Source organism: Mustelus asterias, unplaced genomic scaffold (assembly GCF_964213995.1).
Source record: "Mustelus asterias unplaced genomic scaffold, sMusAst1.hap1.1 HAP1_SCAFFOLD_195, whole genome shotgun sequence".
NCBI lineage: Eukaryota > Metazoa > Chordata > Chondrichthyes > Carcharhiniformes > Triakidae > Mustelus > Mustelus asterias.
Window position 1 is genome coordinate 479979 of NW_027590188.1, and position 21684 is coordinate 501662.

The window sequence follows — 21684 nt, forward strand, 5'->3', positions numbered from 1 at the left end:
TGGTTAGGCGGCATTTGGAGTATTGCACACAGTTCTGGTCGCCACACTACCAGAAGAATGTGGAAGCTTTGCAGAGCACAAATAAGGTTCAGCAGGCTGTTGCCTGGTCTCAAGGGTGTTGGCTGTGGTGAGAGGTTGAATAAACGAGGATTGTTTTCATTGGACAGCCAGAGGCTGAGTGGAGACCTGATAGAGGTTTAGAAACTTATGAGATGCATCGACATGGTGCAAATTCAGCAGCGTTTTCCCAGGGTGCAAGTGTCAATAAAAGGGTTCAATGTGAGAGAGGGTAAGTTTAAGGGAGATGTGCAGGGGAAGTTTTTCACGCAGATTGGTTGGCACCTGGAACATGCTGCCAGAGGCGGTGGTTGATGCAGGTACATTAACAACATTTAAGAGGCATCTGGATGGGTTCATGAATAGGGAGGGAATAGAGGGATACAGACCGAGTAGGGGCAGAAGTGTTTTTCAGTTCACTTCGTGCATCATAATTGGCACAGGCTTGGAGCGCCGAAGTGCGTGTTCTTGTGTTGTACTTTCCTTTGCTCTAGGAGCACTCTTACAACATGTTTAATGTGAGTGAGGGGCATGTGAAACCTATCTATGCAATAGCAGAGGTCGGTGGAAAACAAACCAAGATGGTGATGGACACGGGAGCCTCTGCATCGGTGCTCAGTGAAAGGACCAACAAGACAACTTGGGACTCTAACAAGTGCCAGCCCTTACTCAGACAGGGGTCAAACTGCAGATGTACACCGGAGAGCCCATACCATTGCTTCCCGTGTGAGAAATGGACATTGCACACAACAGAAAAGAAGAACACATGTCCGTGTGGTGAAAGGGAAGGAGCCTTATCTATAGGGCATGGCTGGCTCAGTGAAGTTCTGTAGAACTGGGATGAAATAAAGCACACAAAGGTGACAGAGGATGCCATTCAGAAATATTCTGATGAACTGGGCACATTGCGTGGCTCTATAGTGAAGATATTTGTTGATCCACAGGCTATCCTCCTCGCTTTTTCAAGTACAGGACAGGGCCCTTCGCCATGAAAGGTAAAGTGGGGGAGGAGTTTGATTCCAAGCCTTTGCAGCCACTCGATGAGTCCATTCAGTTGGGGAGCATCAAATATTCCTGTTCTTAAATATGATGATACTGTGCGTACACGTGATTACCTGGAGGCCTGGAGTTTCTGATTTCAAACGTTCTGGGAACAATGGATAATCTGTTACAAGATTTTCCTCCTGTCGCAGTTCATTTTTATGACATCTAATTACAGGGAAAACTGAGGAGGAACACCTCAGCACCCTGAATCAAGTGTTAGAGTCTTCAGAGGCAGGATTGCGGCCTAACTAATGTTTTATATAGCTGCAACATGATTTCCCAGCTCTTGTACTCAGTGTTATTCCAGGCACAAATTGTGGAATATCTAGTTCACAAAATCATAGTGCAGCGTTCATCACTTGTGGAGGAAAAAAGCTCCAGACCCCAAGAATATGTCCGAGCTGAGGTCATTTTTGGGTTTGATTAACTATTACGGGAAGTTTTTGCCAGACCTTACAGCAGTGTTGGGACCACTGTATATACTGCTTCACAAAGAAACCAAATTAAAGTGGGGGTCAGCATAAAAGAAAGCTTTCAAGGATGTGAAGGCTCTGCTGCAATTAGCTAATCTGCTCGGTCACTTTGAACAAGACAGGAACTCATTCTATCATGCAATGCCTCATCCTACGGTGTTGGGGCAGAACTCCCTCATCTGATGGAGGACAGGTCAGAGCAAGCCATTGGTTTTGCAGCTCATACGCTGACAGAAGCTGAGAAGGGATATTCTCAGTCAGACAAGGAAGGTGTAGCCATCGATTTCGCTGTGAAACATTTTCATCAGTATCTTTGTGGTCTTTCATTCACCATATGCACAGACCATAAGCCATTGATGAGTCTTTGCAGTGAATCCAAGCGCATTCCCCCCAAGGCCTCAGTGAGAATACAGCACTGGGCTCTCACACTGTCACCAAACCAGTATAACATGGTGATCAAGGCTGGCAGGGAAGGACAATGCAAACGCAGACACAGACACATGTCGTCTTCCTTTACCAATGTGCCGACCACAGGAAGAAAATGATGCTGTGGCAAGGACTGCCAGTGAACTCTGCTTTTGGAGTGGATAACAGACATTCCTGTTTGGATTCTCAACCTACTCCTACACCCATAAATCCACATCAACGTTATATGCTGCTTCCTTTGATCTGACACAATCCTTGCTTTGTTTCCATTAGCCATGATTGGAACACATTCCTTTCTGGGTTTCAGATTGTATTGCTATTGTAAACTATGTATTAATTCTATAAATGTTCGACATTGTCTGACAAACTTTAAACGTAGTTTTCCAGTCCACCACAGCCAATTTGATCCTCACACCTTCAGAGTTTTTGTTTTAATTTAATGCCCTAGTTTCTAATGCAACTTAATCACTTTCAAACTTAAATGTAAAATTCAATCATGAATTATACTGTGAATGGCAGAACCCTTGGGAACATTAACATATCTCGGGACCTGGGCGTGCAGGTCCACAGTTCTCACAAATTGGCGACACACGGTGGCCACGGTGATTAAGAAAGCAAATAACATGCTTGTCTTCATCAGCCAGGGCACCGAGTACAAGAGCTGGGAAATCATGTTGCAGCTATATAAAACCTTGGTTAGGCCGCATTTGGAGTATTGTGTGCAGTTCTGGTCACCACCCTCCCAGCAGAACCTGGAGTTTTGAGAGAGTGCAAAGAAGGTTCACCAGCACGAGGGTGTTGATTATGAGGAGAGATTGAATGAACTAGGATTGTTTATACTGGAAAGATGGAGGCTGAGCAGAGACCAGATAGAGGTCTACAAAATTATGAGGGGCATAGACGGTGGATGTGTCAATTACAAGAGGGCACAGGTTCAAGGTGAGGGGGGGAAGTTTAAGTGAGATGTGCAGGCAAAATGTTTCACGCAGAGAGTGGTGGGTGCCTGGAATGCACTGCCTGAGGGAGGTGGTGGAAGCAGGCAGATCGAGTAAGGGCTGGAGGTTTTTTTTTATTTCGTTAGGGCATCAGGATCGGCACAGGTTTGGAGAGGCGAAGGACCCTGTCCTGTTCTTTTCTTTGTTCATTGTTATGATAACACTTTCCGAGATCATTCATTTACATATTTAGTCTCCTGTTTTTCGATTCCCTAGTTGGTTCTTCAATATACTATTCGAGAAAATGGCTCAGGATACTTTCAAACAATTCATCCCCCACAACATTAATTAGGTTTCACCGAGTCTCGATGTAGATTGATTACTGCATTACCCTTCTTAAACACACCTCAAACTTCCTGACGTGCCTGAGATTCACATTCCATCTGCTGCTGGGTGACCTACAAACACTTCACACCAATGGATTTTGCCCCTGGCTGTTTCTTAGGGTCACCCAACTGATTTTACACTTCGATCTTCAAGAACTAAAGGTCACCTCTGACTACACGACTAAAGCCCTCTTTAATTAACATAATTGCCCCACCACCTGCTTCCATGTTTAGCCTTGCTGCTTTGTCACTTGCCATCTCAGTTTCGAACTTCCTTGCCTGTCTGCAAGAGTGTGTCTCTCTCGCCCTCTCTGCTTTTCCTTTTCTCCTTCATTCCTGTCTGTGTCTGTTTGCCCTGGTCTCCCTCTCCTTCTGCCTTGCATATCTGATTGCTTTTGTCTATCTCCAGAATCCCGCCTCTCACATGGTGATCCCCTCGCCTGGCCCCCACCCATCCGATTTCTCTCCACTAATTGGTGTCCGTACTTCTGCCTCTGGTCCTGAGATCAGTCAGATTGTTACCGCGGCAACACAGGAAATCCATCAGCAAATATAACTGAAAACGGAAATAACAAAACCACCATCACACACCCTCAGTTCAGTTCAGAGGAAGATTAACCCAGAACAGTCAGTTTGTTTTAAATTAACACTGAAGCTGCAATTCCAATATTGCACAACTGATATAACAAGAACAAACACTGCGGTTTTATTAAATTAAAGTTTAAGGAGACAAAAACTGATCTGTTTGACAGTAAATAACACTTTATATCCGAGATAACTGGACTCAGTGCTCAGACTCTCCATACCTCTCACTCAGCATTTCTGACCTCACCTTGTAACCTTTGTGCACTGTCTACAGGACCAGAATAAATGCAACTTTCTCTCACCTTCCTCTCCCGAAAATATACGAAAGTTCTTTCAATCTCAAGGTCTCTCTCTGGTTGGCACTCTCACAATCCTGTGCTGGTTCACCTTTTAGTCCCGCAGTCCACACTCCTTGCTTACTTCCAGCTGTGGATTTTCTCAATCAATCCAGCATTCACCGGAGATCTGATTAAAGCAGGAGAGAAAAAAAAAGACAAATAGTGCCAGGTGAACGAGAACGACAATTTTCTCACTCCCAGGTCAGCCCATAAACCAGACCTGAAAGAAAGATTCAATTAGACGGTTGGAAATGTTTCAATTAGAATGACAATTTCCTCAATCCTGGGACAGTCCATCTAGTGAAGCGAACAGGGAATTTCAATAGGAGTGTTGGAAATGTTTGAATTAGTGTTTTCATTGGACACATTAATGAAGGTTACACAGTGTCTGATCAGACTACCCTAATTTTCAATATGGGGTTTCATAGAATTCCGACACTGCAGAAGGGGGCCATTTGGCCCATCGAGTCTGCACTGACCAGAATCCCACCCAGACCCTATTCCTTTAACCCCACATATTTACTCTGTTCATCCGCTGACACTTGGGTCAATTTAGCACGGCCAATCAACCTAACCCCCACATCTTTGGACTGTGGGAGGAAACCCGAGCACCTGGAGAAAACACATGCAGACACGGGGAGAATGTGCAAACTCCACACAAAGAGGCCAGAATTGAACCCGGGTCCCTGGCGCTGAGAGACACCAGTGCTAACCACTGTGCCGCCTATATGGTTTTTTGAGTGAAAAACAGAAAATCGCCATTTTCTCCCCAAGCTAAGGATGAATGTTCAGGAAAAGTGTGTGTTTGAAAAGTGTAACAATAACCACAGATGTTCTCAGTGTTATGAAGCAGTTAATTCTCTCTATTCAGCCCAAAATCACCCAGATACACTCAGTGTTATAATGCCCTCTCGGTATTCAGGTTAGATCACCCAGATCAGGGGGCGGCAAGGTGGCACAGTGGTTAGCACTGCTGCTTCACCGCGCCAGGGATCCGGGTTCACTTCCCAGCCTCGGCTCACTGTCTGTGTGGAGTTTGCACATTCTCCCCGTGTCTGCAGGGATTTCCTCTGGGTGCTCCGGTATCCTTGCACAGTCCAAAGATGTGTGGGTTAGGTTGATTGGCTATGCTAAATTGACCCGAGTGTTAGGGAGATTAACAAGGTAAATATGTGGGGTTATGGGTAATAGGGCCTGGATGGAATTTTGTCGATGCAGAATTCATGGGCCGAATGGCCTCCTTTTGCAATGCAGGGATTCTATGATTCAACGATATTTTCAGTGTTGATGGTCTGTTTTCAGACCAGAATCACCCAGCTATTCAGTGTTATAATGCTGTGCGTATTCAGACCAGAATCACCCAGATATTCAGTGTTATAATGCTGTGTGTATTCAGGCTAGAATCACCCAGATATTCTGTGTTATAATGCTGTGTGTATTCAGGCTAGAATCACCCAGATATTCTGTGTTATAATGCTGTGTGTATTCAGACTAGAATCACCCAGATATTCTGTGTTATAATGCTGTGTGTATTCAGACTAGAATCACCCAGATATTCTGTGTTATAATGCTGTGTGTATTCAGGCTAGAATCACCCAGATATTCAGTGTTATAATGCTGTGTGTATTCAGGCTAGAATCACCCAGATATTCTGTGTTATAATGCTGTGTGTATTCAGGCTAGAATCACCCAGATATTCTGTGTTATAATGCTGTGTGTATTCAGACTAGAATCACCCAGATATTCTGTGTTATAATGCTGTGTGTATTCAGACTAGAATCACCCAGATATTCTGTGTTATAATGCTGTGTGTATTCAGGCTAGAATCACCCAGATATTCAGTGTTATAATGCTGTGCGTATTCAGACCAGAATCACCCAGATATTCAGTGTTATAATGCTGTGTGTATTCAGACCAGAATCACCCAGATATTCAGTGTTATAATGCTGTGTGTATTCAGACTAGAATCACCCAGACATTGTGTGTTATAATGCTGTGTGTATTCAGACTAGAATCACCCAGATATTCCGTGTTATAATGCTGTGTGTATTCAGACTAGAATCACCCAGACATTCTGTGTTATAATGCTGTGTGTATTCAGACTCGAATCACCCAGATATTCTGTGTTATAATGCTGTGTGTATTCAGGCTAGAATCACCCAGACATTCTGTGTTATAATGCTGTGTGTATTCAGACTAGAATCACCCAGATATTCTGTGTTATAATGCTGTGTGTATTCAGACTAGAATCACCCAGATATTCCGTGTTATAATGCTGTGTGTATTCAGACTAGAATCACCCAGATATTCTGTGTTATAATGCTGTGTATTCAGACTAGAATCACCCAGATATTCTGTGTTATAATGCTGTGTCTATTCAGCCTAGAATCACCCAGATCTACTCAGTGTTGAGGCTGTTTCTATTCAAACACTGTTATTCGTTAACCGTTTTCTCTCGCGTGCAGACGGCAGGCTGGCGCATGCGTGTTGCCGTCTGTGACGGTCTATGTGCATGCGTCACCAAGGCCAGCGTTTCAATTCTTTCCATCTTCTCATAGGTGCATCTAGATGTCAATCATTATCCAATAGAAAGCTCAGTTCTAGTAATGCTCATTGATCGACAGAATTAAATCCAGGAAATACTGGAGAGAAAAACAGAGAGCAAAAAGAAAGAGAGCATGGTTTCTCATCAGTGTGAACACGTTGATGGGACATCAGTTCCTCAGAACGTTTAAAGCACTTCTCACAATCTAGGCATTTGAAAGGTCTCCCCCCAGTGTGAACTCACAGGTGTGCAGCGAGATTAGAAGATGTCTTGAAACCAGTCCCACAATGAGAGCATCTGAACAGTGTGAACAAGTTGATGGGACATCAGTTCACTGGAACTTTTATAGCACTTCCCCCAGTCCCACAGGGCGGCACAGTGGTTAGCACTGCTGCCTCACAGCGCCAGGGTCACAAGTTCAATTCCTGGCTTGGGTCACTGTCCCCGTGTCTGTGTGGGTTTCCTCCGGGTGCTCCGGTTTCCTCCCACAGTCCAAAGATGTGTGGGTTAGGTTGATTGGCCATGCTAAATTGACGCTAGTGTCAGGTGGTTAGTAGGGTAAATAAGTAGGGTTATGGGGATTGTCGTCGGTGCAGACGCGATGGGCCAAATGGCCTCCTTCTGCACTGTAGGGATTCTATGGTTCAGGGAGAGAGAGGGAGAAAGAATGAAAAAGAGAGAAAACGCTTCAGAGAGAGAGAGAGATCTTCCCTTCCTTCCAAACACCTTGTGACTGACTCCCTCCCTATTTCTTCATTCTTCCCCATTCAGTTTTCCTATTCTCCACTGCTCTGACCCATGTGTAGGACAACATTACTTTTCATTGATCAGACTCTGTTCCAACATCAGCAGGAGTTAATTGAGGAACCTCACCACATCAAGGAACCACAGCAGGTATTTACAAACTTACAGGAACAGGAGTAAGTGAACACTACCGAGTGTTTGCACTTTCGTTCAATGAGATTATTGTTCATTTGTTAGTGAACAGAATCTATCAGGGTGGCAATTCACTGAACAGTCACTGCTCAATTTGTCAAAATAATTACAAATTTCAGAAACCATAAATTTGTACAAAGTTTGTTCTAACCACTGCAACCTGCAATTAGTTCCCCTCCACCTCTCAATCCATCTCTGCCTCCCCCCCCATCTCAATCCATCTCTGCCTCCCCCGTCTCCCTCCACCTCTCAATCCATCTCTGCCTCCCCCCCTCCCCATCCATCTCTGCCTCCCCCCCCCTCCCCGCCACAACCCTGTCCCTTCTCCCTCCATCCCTCCCAGGGGTGCAGCAGCTGCTGACAAGGAAAGCCCTCTGCTCTTAGCTAAAATGAGGGGGGACATTTCTGCAAGGTGACTGACTGTGGACTGTTGGCATCCGAGGGAAAAGTCCAGAGATTGAGATGCCAGTGAAATTCTGCATCTTGCAATTCGTATCTTAACCAAATAAACCAAATCAACAAATTGAGGGATGAATTAAAATGCAGCATCCTAAAAATGAACAGAATCTCGAAGGAAACTTAAACAATAAAGCAAACTATAATGAAAGGGGTTAAAAACACACTCCAGCCCTCAGTGCCCACCAGGTAAGGAAAGCCTCTATGTTGCCAGCAGAGATCACATGCTGCCTTTCACCTGGCAGTGAACATAGCTGCAGTAGATGGGAAAAGAGTTGGGACAGACGACCCACTCAACTTCCCGTTGCCTGGACCTATTAATGGCCAGCTTGGCCAAGTCCAGGAGCAGGCACATGAGGAGCTTCTCCCCCATTCCCGTCCCCCTCCATGACGGGTGCCCAAAGATCGACGCTTGGGGCTGAAGTCCCACCAAAAAAGAAATTTACACATTTCTCAAGAAACTAAAAATGAAGTGCAGCCTTTGACAACTGACATATATGTGGTCTATGGACTCCACAAGGCTGCAACTTCACAGACGTATTTTTAGTCTGTGAACCAATTCAACCTGTGACTGTATGGTGTTGCTGCAGGCAAACCCCTCCACCCTAGGTCCTGATGATAAGGGGGAGGCCTCGCTCATGAATGGCCATCCACTGGGGACAATACCTGGCAGACGGCAACAAGACATGCCAGGGTGCGTCCAGACTGCGGGCAAAGTCAGAGAGGTGAAAGTTGTGCAGTAGAAGCCCAGACAGGGCAAAAGGGTGGAGGGGGGATTTTCATGAGACACAAACATTGTGGGTACCAGTTCTTCGCTCTCTTTAGAGATAGAGTTTGGGGCCACGGTGACAAAACACGTGTTGCACTGTGAATGTGCACATATCCTCGTATTCAATCAAGCTCTCAGTTTCCTTGCATTTGTTGCTTGTGCGGCTGTAAAAGCAATTTAGTTTCATGTTCTACAAATGCTCATACAGGGCCCAGACTGAATTAACTAAGAGATCCATTGCTGTGTTTACTCATACCATTTAGATGGTGTTTACACAGACACGGCCTAGATTGTAATAACAGATCTTTCTCTGAAACATTGAATCATCCAATTGCTGCAGTGCAGGAGGAGGCCATTTGGTCCATCCAGTCTGTACCGCCCACAATCCCACCCAGACCCTATCCCCGTGTTGACCCTGCTAATCCCCCCTGACACTGAGCAGCAACTGAGCCTGGCCAGTGCCCCCGTGCTGCTGATGTTTGGAGAGTGTGAGGAAAGGGCCGCAGACACGGGGAGAATGTGCAGACTCCACACAGACAGTGAGCCAAGGCCGGGAATTGAAGCCGGCTCCCTGGCGCTGTGAGACCGCAGCACCAACCACTGAGCCACCGCGCCGCCCACAATGTAACTGACCGTCCCCGCTCTGTTAATATGATACAAAGACGGGCTGTATTTACACAGGAAACCGCCATTTTAATCCTCAAGCTGAATGTTGTTGGAGTTGAAACTTTTTCTGGGCCGTTAATTCCTCCCCGTGATTCACAAACCCGGAAATACCCGGATACGCAGTGAACAAACGGCGGTGCGCCTGCGCGCAATAGGAAGCGGGCCGCACCCTCCCGCAGTGAAGTTGGCGCAGGCGCACTCGGGGCGGCGAGGGCTGCTTTCCGGCGATTGGTCAGCTCCCGGTCACGTGCTGTGAGCGGGCAGTGACTTCAGACCCCCCTCTCCAGCCGCGCGCAGAAACCGTCAACGGCCGCGCCACGTGACCGCGAGCCGCTCTCACTGAGTGGGCGGGACCTCACCGCACCCTCATTCCCCATTGGTGCATTCTGCTGTCCGTCAAATGAACACAGCCAATAGGAAGCCGCTCCAGCAGAATGATTGGCAGCCAGTGCGCGGGCGCACTCGGGCAGCTTGTGATGAAGCAGCGACTCGCTGCCACTGGGGACAATCCCAGTCAGCGAGAGTCGGCGCCGCTGAAGCGGAGACTTTTTCTCTCATTTAATTCCTTACCGTGACTCAAAGATTCGGTGTGAGCGCCGCTGGGAAAGCCCCGCACACGCAGTGAGAAACGGCGCGGCGCCTGAACTCCGCACTCGAGACGGCGGCGGGCGGCTGATTGTCCCGCTCGCCGATTGGCCAGATCCAGGTCACGTGCTGTGCGTTGGCAGTGACGTCAGGACGCCCCCTCCAGCCGCGCGCGGAAACCGTTTAACGGCCGCTTCCAGCCACGTCACTGAGTGGGCGGCACCTCATTGCGTCATCATTCAGATTTACATACAGCAGGGAAACAGGCCCTTCAGCCCAACTTGTCCAGGCTGCCCCTGTTTTTAAACCCCGAAACTCGTCCCAATTGCCCACATTTGGCCCATATCCCTCTAGACCCATCTAACTAAATGCTTTTTAAAAGACAACATTGTCCCCACCTCTACTACTCCCTCTGGCAGCTCGTTCCAGACACTCACCACCCTCTGTGTGAAATAATTGCCCCTCTCACCTTCAACCTCTGCCCTCTAAGGTTTAGACTCCCCGACCTTGGGGAAAAGACATGAACTATCCAGCTGATCTGTGCCCTCATTATTTTATAGACCTCGATAAGATCACCCCTCAGCCTCCTACGCTCCAAAGAAAAAAGTCCCAGTCTATCCAACTCCTCCTTAGAACTCAATCCATCAAGTCCCGGTAGCATCCGAGTAAATCTTTTCTGCACTCTTTCTAGTTTAATAATATCCTTTCTATAATAGGGTGACCGGAACTGTGCACAGTATTCCAAGTGTGGCCTTGTACAACTTCAACAAGACGTCCCAACTCCTGTATTCAATGTTCTGACCAATGAAACCAGGCATGGGGAATGCATTCTTCACTCTGTCCACCTGTGACTGCACTTTCAAGGAGCCATGAACCCGTACCCGAGCTCTCTTTGTTCTGTAACTCTCCCCAACACCCTACCATTAACTGAGTAAGTCCTGCCCTGGATCAATCTACCAAAATGCATCACCTCGCATTTGTCCAAATTAAACTCCATCTGCCATTCGTCAGCCCACTGGCCCAATTGATCAAGATCCCGTTGCAACCCGAGATAACCTTCTTCACTGTCCACTATGCCACCAATCTTAGTGTCATCTGCAAACTTACCAACCATGCCTCCTATATTCTCATCCAAATCATTAATATAAATGACAAATAACAGTGGACCCAGCACTGATCCCAGAGGACACCGCTGGTCACAGGCCTCCAGTTTGAAAAACAACCCTGGACAACCATCCACTGGCTTCTGTCATCAAGCCAATTTTGTATCCATTTAACTACCTCACCCTGGGGCCCATGATGGAGGTTGTGCAACAACCTGCCATGTGGTACCTTGTCAAAAGCCTCATTGATTCATTGCACAATCCATCACCGCACCCTCATTCTCCATTGGTGCATTCTGCTGTCCATCAGCTGAACACAGCCAATAGGAAGCCGCTCCAGCAGAATGATTGACAGCCAGTGTGGGTGGAGTCGGGCAGATTGTGATGAAGCAGCGACTCGCTGTGGATTCGCTGTCATTGGGGACAATCCCAGCCAGCAAGAGGCAGCAAGGGCGGCACCTTCCGTCCCCAAGCGCAGCATTCGCACCATCCCACTTTCTCTTCATCGACAGTATTACAGTTGATAAGGAGGATGTGCAGGATATTCTGGAGGGTCTGAAAATAGATAAATCCCCTGGTCCGGATGGGATTTATCCAAGGATTCTCTGGGAGGCAAGAGAAGTGATTGCAGAGCCTCTGGCTCTGATCTTCAGGTCGTCGTTGGCCTCTGGTATAGTACCAGAAGATTGGAGGTTAGCGAATGTTGTCCCATTGTTTAAGAAGGGGAACAGAGACTTCCCCGGGAATTATAGACCGGTGAGTCTCACTTCTGTTGTCGGCAAGATGTTGGAAAAAATTATAAGGGATAGGATTTATAGTTATTTGGAGAGTAATGAATTGATAGGTGATAGTCAGCATGGTTTTGTGGCAGGTAGGTCGTGCCTTACTAACCTTATTGAGTTTTTTGAGAAAGTGACCAAGGAGGTGGATGGGGGCAAGGCAGTGGACGTGGTATATATGGATTTTAGTAAGGCGTTTGATAAGGTTCACCATGGTAGGCTTCTGCAGAAAATGCAGATGTATGGGATTGGGGGTGATCTAGGAAATTGGATCAGGAATTGGCTAGCGGATAGGAAACAGAGGGTGGTGGTTGATAGTAAATATTCATCATGGAGTGCGGTTACAAGTGGTGTACCTCAGGGATCTGTTTTGGGGCCACTGCTGTTTGTAATATTTATTAATGATCTGGATGAGGGTATAGTTGGGTGGATTAGCAAATTTGCTGATGACACCAAAGTCGGTGGTGTGGTAGACAGTGAGGAAGGGTGTCGTAGTCTGCAGGAAGACTTAGACAGGTTGCAAAGTTGGGCCGAGAGGTGGCGGATGGAGTTTAATGCGGAGAAGTGTGAGGTAATTCACTTTGGTAGGAATAACAGATGTGTTGAGTATAGGGCTAACGGGAGGACTTTGAATAGTGTGGAGGAGCAGAGGGATCTAGGTGTATGTGTGCATAGATCCCTGAAAGTTGGGAATCAAGTAGATAAGGTTGTTAAGAAGGCATATGGTGTCTTGGCGTTTATTGGTAGGGGGATTGAATTTAGGAGTCGTAGCGTTATGTTGCAACTGTACACAACTCTGGTGCGGCCGCACTTGGAGTACTGTGTGCAGTTCTGGTCCCCACATTACAGGAAGGATGTGGAGGCTTTGGAGAGGGTGCAGAGGAGGTTTACCAGGATGTTGCCTGGTATGGAGGGGAGATCCTATGAGGAGAGGCTGAGGGATTTGGGATTGTTTTCGCTGGAAAGGCGGCGGCTAAGAGGGGATCTTATTGAAACATATAAGATGATTAGAGGTTTAGATAGGGTGGATAGTGATAGCCTTTTTCCTCTGATGGAGAAATCCAGCACGAGGGGGCATGGCTTTAAATTGAGGGGGGGTAGTTATAGAACCGATGTCAGGGGTAGGTTCTTTACCCAGAGGGTGGTGAGGGATTGGAATGCCCTGCCAGCATCAGTAGTAAATGCGCCTAGTTTGGGGGCGTTTAAGAGATCCGTAGATAGGTTCATGGACGAAAAGAAATTGGTTTAGGTTGGAGGGTCACAGTTTTTTTTTTAACTGGTCGGTGCAACATCGTGGGCCGAAGGGCCTGTTCTGCGCTGTAATGTTCTATGTTCTATTTGGGCAGCACCACAAACAGCTTCTTGTTGTTTCTTCCAATGGCAGCACCCCCGGGTGCTCTTGGTGCTCCCGTTCCAGCACCTTTCCTCTTAATGATGGGGGAATGAGGCTCTCATAGCCCAGAATAAACATCCAGCAACACCGACAACTCCCAGCTTCCGCACACTTATCACCGTAACTCCGGGTGCTTTCTACTCATCCTCCCTCTCTGGACAAGTTGCACTCCCTGCCTCATAACCGGATCATTCCGGGTGACTTTCTGCACCTGGTTAGCGGAACTTTATCTACTTGTCTGAAATATATTATCAAAGTACACCTGCAAATCGAGATACGGAGACCTCATAATTGACCCGAGCTCTCATAATTGACAAGGGACACATCAAATCGAGGGGAGGCGGGAGAGCAAATTGCTCAGGGAGGGAGCAAACAGAGTGAGCAAATTGTTCAGGGAAGGAGGAGAGAGAGAGAGAGAGAGCAAGTGGTTTAAGGAGGAGGGAGAGGAAGAGAGAGGGAGAGAGAGGGAGGGCGCAACTGGTTCAGGGAAGGAGGAGGGAGATATAGAGGGAGAGAGAGGAAGAGATAGAATGAGAATTCAGGGAAGTGGAGAGACATATACTCAGGATGGGGCGGCACGGTAGCAGTGGTTAGCACTGCTGCTTCACAGCTCCAGGGACCTGGGTTTGATTCCCGGCTTGGGTCACTGTCTGTGTGGAGTTTGCACATTCTCCTCATGTGTGTGTGGGTTTCCTCCGGGTGCTCCGGTTTCCTCCCACAGTCCAAAGATGTGCGGGTTAGGTTGATTGGCCATGCTAAAATTGACCCTTAGTGTCCTGAGATGCGTAGGTTAGAGGGATTAGCGGGTAAATGTGTAGGGATATGGGAGTCGGGCCTGGGTGGGATTGTGGTCGGTGCAGACTTGATGGGCCGAATGGCCTGTTTCTGCACTGTCGGGTTTCTATGATTGATGATCTGTTTTCAGACTAGAATCTCCCAGATATACTCAGTATTAATGCTGTTTATTCAGACTAGAATCTCCCAGATATACTCAGTGTTATAATGCTGTTTATTCAGACTAGAATCTCCCAGATATACTCAGTATTAATGCTGTTTATTCAGACTAGAATCTCCCAGATATACTCAGTGTTATAATGCTGTTTATTCAGACTAGAATCTCCCAGATATACTCAGTATTGATGGTCTGTATTCAGACTAGAATCTCCCAGATATACTCAGTATTGATAGTCTGTATTCAAACTAGAATCTCCCAGATATTCTCAGTATTGATAGTCTGTATTCAGACCATCAATACTGAGTATATACTGGAATCACCCAGATTTTCTCAGTGCTGAGACTGTTTCTTTTCAAACACTTTCTCACCGTTATTCGGTCACCATTTCCTCTCGCGCACGCTCAGACGGCATGCTGATGCATGCGTGTTGAGTGGTCCCGCGCCCTGTTTCCAGTTTGATTCAGCACAGGCCCATTGCTGGTCATGACTGTCGCTGCGCATGCGAGAAGCCCAAGGGAGGAATTACGCTGCCCCCTCCTCGTATCCATGGAGCCAGATGTCAATCAGCTGTCCCTCGCCAATAGAGAGCTCAGCCTCATTATGGTCACTGATTGATAGAAAGAAACCCAGTAAGTTTGATGTATTACTGTCGCATGTATGAGCACACAGTGAAAAGTATTGTTTCTTGCGCAAGGTACAGACAAAGCATACCATTCATAGAGAAGGAAACGAGAGAGTTCAGAATGTGATGTGACAGTCATAGCTATTTTAGAGAAAGGAGAAGAGATGGAAAAGGAGAGGAGATGGAAAAGTAGAGGGACAGACAGAGAGAGAGCGCAAATGGTTCAACAACAGAGAGCAACTGGTTCAGGGAGGTGAAGGAGAACAAAATGGTTCAGGGAGGGAGGAGTGAGAGAGAGAGCAAATGCTTCAGGGAGGGAGGAGAAAGAACAAATGAAAATTCATCCAAGATGGTGCGACAGACTCCTTGCGAGCTGTGCGCAGCCTGCACTCTAATTCTACCTCTCACTCTCATTCTATGGTTTGCCAATAGGATGAGTTCACCTGTGCGCTTGTTGGAAGGAAATTGGGAGCACAAGCAATTCACACCAATGGTTTCTGTCCCTGGCTGTTACTCAGGGCCACCCAACTGATTTTACACTTTGATCTTCAAGAACTAAGGGTCATCTCTCACGACACTACTAATGCCCTCTCTGATATACACAAATTGCCCCACCACTGGCTCCCTGTTTTTTATCGTTGCTGCTTCCTCACTTCCCATCTCAATTTCGATCTTCCCTGCGTCTGTATCAGTGTGTCTCTCTCCAGCTCACTGTTTTTCCTCTTCTCCCTGACCCCCGTCTGTCTCAGTGTCGGTTCCCCCTGGACTCTCTCTCCTTTCTGATTAACATATCTCATCGCCTCTGTCTATCTCCAGAATCTGCCTCACACGGACTGATCCCCTCGCCTGGCCCCCCACCCAGCTGCTTTCTCTCCACCGGTTGGTGTCCACACCTCTGTCTCTGGTACTGAGATCAGTCAGATCGTTACCCTGGCAACACAGGAAATCGCTCAGCAAAAATAACTGAAAACGGAAATAACAAAACCACCATCACACACCCTGTTGGAGAGAAATCAAAGTAAAGGAGACAAAATGGTTACCCGGCACACAAAATGGACTCTGGGAAAAGACATTAAGAGGCACTGACTTTGGGCACAGACATTACATAAAGAGTTAAAACCTTTAGTGTTTAAATTACTGCAGGAAACAGGTCAGACCTTGAGGCACCTTAAACTTGAGATAAAAGCAGACCCAGAACAATGAGTTTGATGACGAGATCAGCCACTGATGAGGGACATAAATGTATAAATGTATATAACAAGATCAGCCATTGATGGAAGACATAACTGCAGATATGTATCTACTCGATGTATAACCATGTGTTAACTGTCGATGTCCGTACCTGTCTACTCAACTTGTAACGATGTGCTAACGGCTAATGTCCACACTGTCTATTATCTAACAATGTATAAAAGATGCTCAACTACCATTGTGTAGTTGAGAAGGTGAGTGCCTGTACTGTGGAGTGCCAGCGCTTCTCCCAAAGCTTTGTCTGAATAAAACTGTTTGTTGAACCTCCAAGTCTGACTCCGAAGTGGTGAATTTCCCACAACACACCCTCAGTTCAGTTCAGAGGAAGATTAACCCAGAACAGTCAACCAGTTCTGTTTAACAATGAAACTGCAATTCCAATATTGCGTGTTTTAAACACCAAAACGTGACACTGTCGGGGGCTTGTGAAATTCAGGCGCGGTGTTTCACGAGACACAAACTGCTCCAACTTCATGGTACATCACACAGCCTTACACTGGATAATTGTGCTTGGTGCTCACACACTCCATATCTCACTCAGCATTTCCAACCTCACTTTATCATCTTTTTGTACTTGCAACAGGACCAGAGTAAATGGAACTCCCTCTTACCTTCCTCTCCAGAAAATATATGGAAGCTGTTTGAATATGAAGGGTTCTCTCGGGCTGGCGCTCTCACAATACTGTGCTGGTTCACCTCTTATAGTTCTTCAGGCCACAACCCCTGCTGAATTGTAACTGTGGATTTTCACAATTAATCCAGCGCTCCCCCGGAGATCTGATTATGCCAAAAGAGAAAGAGAGTCAAATAGAGCCAGTGTGAATCAAAATGACAATTTAGCCACATACCCGACATCAAAAGATGCTGAAGGGGAAGCAGGAGTGTTGGAAATGTTTCAATTACAGTATTACCATTCAATATATTAACCAAGTTCACAAACTATCTGATCTCTCTGACTCCATCCTCCCCGGGTTACACACTGTCTCATCTCACTGACTCCATCCTCCCCGGGTTACACACTCTGATCTCACTGACTCCATCCTCCCCGGGTTACACACTGTCTGATCTCACTGACTCCATCCTCCCCGGGTTACACACTGTCTGATCTCACTGACTCCATCCTCCCCGGGTTACACACTGTCTGATCTCACTGACTCCATCCCCCTCGTGTGACACACGATCTGATCTCACTGACTCCATCCTCCCCGGGTTACACACTGCCTGATCTCACTGACTCCATCCCCCTCGTGTTACACACGATCTGATCTCACTGACTCCATCCTCCCCGGGTTACACACTGTCTGATCTCACTGACTCCCTCCCCGGGTTACACACCGTCTGATCTCACTGACTCCATCCCCCTCGTGTTACACACGATCTGATCTCACTGACTCCATCCTCCCCCGGTTACACACTGTCTGATCTCACTGACTCCATCCTCCCCGGGTTACACACTGTCTGATCTCACTGACTCCATCCTCCCCGGGTTACACACTGTCTGACCTCACTGACTCCATCCTCCCCGGGTTACACACCGTCTGATCTCACTGACTCCATCCTCCCCGGGTTACACACTGTCTGACCTCACTGACTCCATCCTCCCCGGGTTACACACTGTCTGATCTCACTGACTCCATCCTCCCCGGGTTACACACTGTCTGATCTGTCTGACTGCATCAAAGAAAATTACAGCACAGGAACAGGCCCTTAGGTCCTCTTAGCCTGACCATGCTGCCTGACTTAACTAAAATCCCCAACCCTTCCAGGGACCCTATCCCTCTCTTCCCATCCTATTTACGTATTTGTCCAAATGCCCCTTAAATCTCACTATCGTATCTGCTTCGACTACCTCCCCCGGCAGTGAGTTCCAGACACCCACCACCCTCCGTGTAAAAATACTTGCCTCGTACATCTCCTTTAAGTCTTGCCCTTCGCACCTTAAACCTGTGCTCCCTAATAATTGACTCTTCCACCCTGGGAAGCAGCTTCTGACTATCCACTCTGTCCATGCCCCTCATAATCTTGTAGACTTCTGTCAGGTCGCCCCTCAACCTCCGTCGTTCCAGTGAGGACAAACCAAGTTTCTCCAAACTCTCTTCATAGCTAATGCCCTCCATACCAGGAACATCCTTTCTGTACCCTCTCCAAAGCCTCCAGATCCTTCTGGTAGTGTGACGACCAGTATTGAACACTATGTTCCCAGCGCAGCCTAACTAAGGTTCTATAAAGCTGCAACATGTCTTGCCAATTTTTAAACTCAATGCCCCAACCGATGAAGGCAAGCGTGCCGTATGCCTTCTTGACTACCTTCTCCACCTGCGTTGCCACTTTCAGTGAACTGTGTACCTGTCCACCCAGATACCTCTGCCAATCAATAATCTTAAGGGTTCTGTCATTTACTGTATATTTTCTATCTGTATTAGACCTTCCAAAATGCATTACCTCACATATGTCTGGATTAAACTCTATCTGCCATCTCTCCGCCCAAGTCTCCAACTGATCTATATCCTGCTGTATCCTCTGATGGTCATCATCGCTATCCGCAAATCCACCAACTTTTCTGTCGTCCACGAACTTACTAATCAATCTAGTTACATTTTCCTCCAAATCATTTATATATATATATGTTACGAACAGCAAAGGTTCAAGCACTGATCCATGAGGAACGTCATTTGTCACAGGCCTCCATTCAGAAACACACCCTTCCACTGCTACCCTCTGTCTTCTTTGACTGAGCCAGTTCTGTATCCACCTTGCCAGCTCACCCCTGATCCCATGCGACTTCACCTCCACCAGTCTGCCATGATGGACCTTGTCAAACGCCTTACTGAAGTCTATATAAACAACATCCACTGCCCTACCCTCAATCATCTTCGTCACTTCCTCAAAAAACTCGATGAAGTTAGTGAGACATGACCTCCCCTTCACAAAACCATGTTGCCTCTCGCTAATCGGTCCATCCTGCCTGGGGTACACACCGTCTGATCTCACTGACTCCATCCTCCCCGGGTTACACCGTCTGATCTCACTGACTCCATCCTCCCCGGGTTACACACTGTCTGATCTCACTGACTCCATCCTCCCCTGATTACACACTGTCTGTGTGGAGTTTGCACGTTCTCCTCGTGTCTGCGTGCGTTTCCTCCAGGTGCTCCGGTTTCCTCCCACAGTCCAAAGATGTGTGGGTTAGGTTGATTGGCCAGGTTAAAAATTGCCCCTTAGAATCCTAAAATGCGTAGGTTAGAGGGATTAGCGGGTAAATATGTGGGGGGAGGGCCTGGGTGGGATTGTGGTCGGTGCAGACACGATGGGCCGAATGGCCTCCTTCTGCACTGGAGGGATTGTATGATACTATGATTCGATAGAGTTTGGGATTTGGGGCTGCTGTGGCAATACACGTGTTGCACTGTGAATGTGCACGTATCCTCGTATTCAATCAACCTCTGTCAGTTTCCTTGCATTTGTTGATTTACAGCCGCACAAAACAATTTAGTTTCATGTGCTGCAAATGCTCAGACAGGGCCCAGACTGAAATAATGGAGAGAGATCTGGTGCTGTGTTTACTCAGACAAGCGCTTGATTGCAGTAATTTAGATGCTGCAGCAGTGTTTACACAGACACGGCCTGGATTGTAATAACAGATCTTTCTGTGAAACATTGAATCATCCAATTGCTGCAGTGCAGGAGGAGGCCATTTGGTCCATCCAGTCTGTACCGCCCACAATCCCACCCAGACCCTCTCCCCGTGTTGACCCTGCTAATCCCCCCTGACACTGAGCAGCAACTGAGCCTGGCCAGTGCCCCCTGTGCTGCTGATGTTTGGAGAGTGTGAGGAAAGGGCCGCAGACACGGGGAGAATGTGCAGACTCCACACAGACAGTGAGCCAAGGCCGGGAATTGAAGCCGGCTCCCTGGCGCTGTGAGACCGCAGCACCAACCACTGAGCCACCGCGCCGCCCACAATGTAACTGACCGTCCCCGCTCTGTTAATATGATACAAAGACGGGCTGTATTTACACAGGAAACCGCCATTTTAATCCTCAAGCTGAATGTTGTTGGAGTTGAAACTTTTTCTGGGCCGTTAATTCCTCCCCGTGATTCACAAACCCGGAAATACCCGGATACGCAGTGAACAAACCGCAGTGCGCCTGCGCACAATAGGAAGCGGGCCGCACCCTCCCGCAGTGAAGTTGGCGCAGGCGCACCCGGGGCGGCGGCAGCTGCTTTCCCGGCGATTGGTCAGCTCCCTGTCACGTGCTGTGAGCGGGCAGTGACTTCAGACCCCCCTCTCCAGCCGCGCGCAGAAACCGTCAACGGCCGCGCCACGTGACCGCGAGCCGCTCTCACTGAGTGGGCGGGACCTCACCACACCCTCATTCCCCATTGGTGCGTTCTGCTGTCCGTCACATGAACACAGCCAATAGGAAGCCGCTCCAGCAGAATGATTGACAGCCAGTGCGCGGGCGCACTCGAGCAGCTTGTGATGAAGCAGCGACTCGCTGCCACTGGGGACAATCCCAGTCAGCGAGAGTCGGCGCCGCTGAAGCGGAGACTTTTTCTCGTATTTCATTCCTTACCGTGACTCAAAGATTCGGTGTGAAGCCGCTGGGAAAGCCCCGCACACGCAGTGAGAAACGGCGCGGCGCCTGAACTCCGCACTCGAGACGGCGGCGGCTGATTGTCCCGCTCGCCGATTGGCCAGATCCAGGTCACGTGCTGTGCGTCGGCAGTGACGTCAGAACGCCCCCTCCAGCCGCGCGCGGAAACCGTTGAACGGCCGCTTCCAGCCACGTCACTGAGTGGGCGGCACCTCATTGCGTCATCATTCAGATTTACATACAGCAGGGAAACAGGCCCTTCAGCCCAACTTGTCCAGGCTGCCCCTGTTTTTAAACCCCTAAACTCGTCCCAATTGCCCACATTTGGCCCATATCCCTCTAGACCCATCTAACTAAATGCTTTTTAAAAGACAACATTGTCCCCACCTCTACTACTCCCTCTGGCAGCTCGTTCCAGACACTCACCACCCTCTGTGTGAAATAATTGCCCCTCTCACCTTCAACCTCTGCCCTCTAAGGTTTAGACTCCCCGACCTTTGGGAAAAGACATGAACTATCCAGCTGATCTGTGCACTCATTATTTTATAGACCTCGATAAGATCACCCCTCAGCCTCCTACGCTCCAAAGGAAACAAGTCCCAGTCTATCCAACTCCTCCTTAGAACTCAATCCATCAAGTCCCGGTAGCATCCCAGTAAATCTTTTCTGTACCTTTCTAGTTTAATAATATCCTTTCTATAATAGGGTGACCAGAACTGTACACAGTATCCCAAGTGGGGCCTTACCAATGTCTTGTACAACTTAAACAAGACGTCCCAACT

General features: G+C 47.8%; 1 protein-coding gene across 7 annotated transcripts in view; it reads right to left on the reverse strand.

The window, feature by feature from the left end:
• LOC144485491 (NACHT, LRR and PYD domains-containing protein 3-like) overlaps window positions 1–21684 on the reverse strand; it is a 235575-nt gene that overhangs the window by 104759 nt on the left and 109132 nt on the right. The window contains exons 1-4 of one of the 7 annotated variants that reach the window (XM_078203630.1): window positions 20882–21011; window positions 16916–17081; window positions 14800–15038; window positions 4209–4371 (exon numbers count right to left, since the gene is read on the reverse strand). The gene's annotated coding sequence lies outside the window, so the exon portion shown is untranslated. Of the gene's footprint in view, window positions 1–4208; window positions 4372–6690; window positions 6887–7032; window positions 7171–10186; window positions 10278–14799; window positions 15039–16915; window positions 17082–20321; window positions 20444–20881; window positions 21012–21684 lie in introns of those variants that run through there. The other 6 variants (XM_078203632.1, XM_078203631.1, XM_078203633.1 and 3 more) reach the window with 6 other exon arrangements.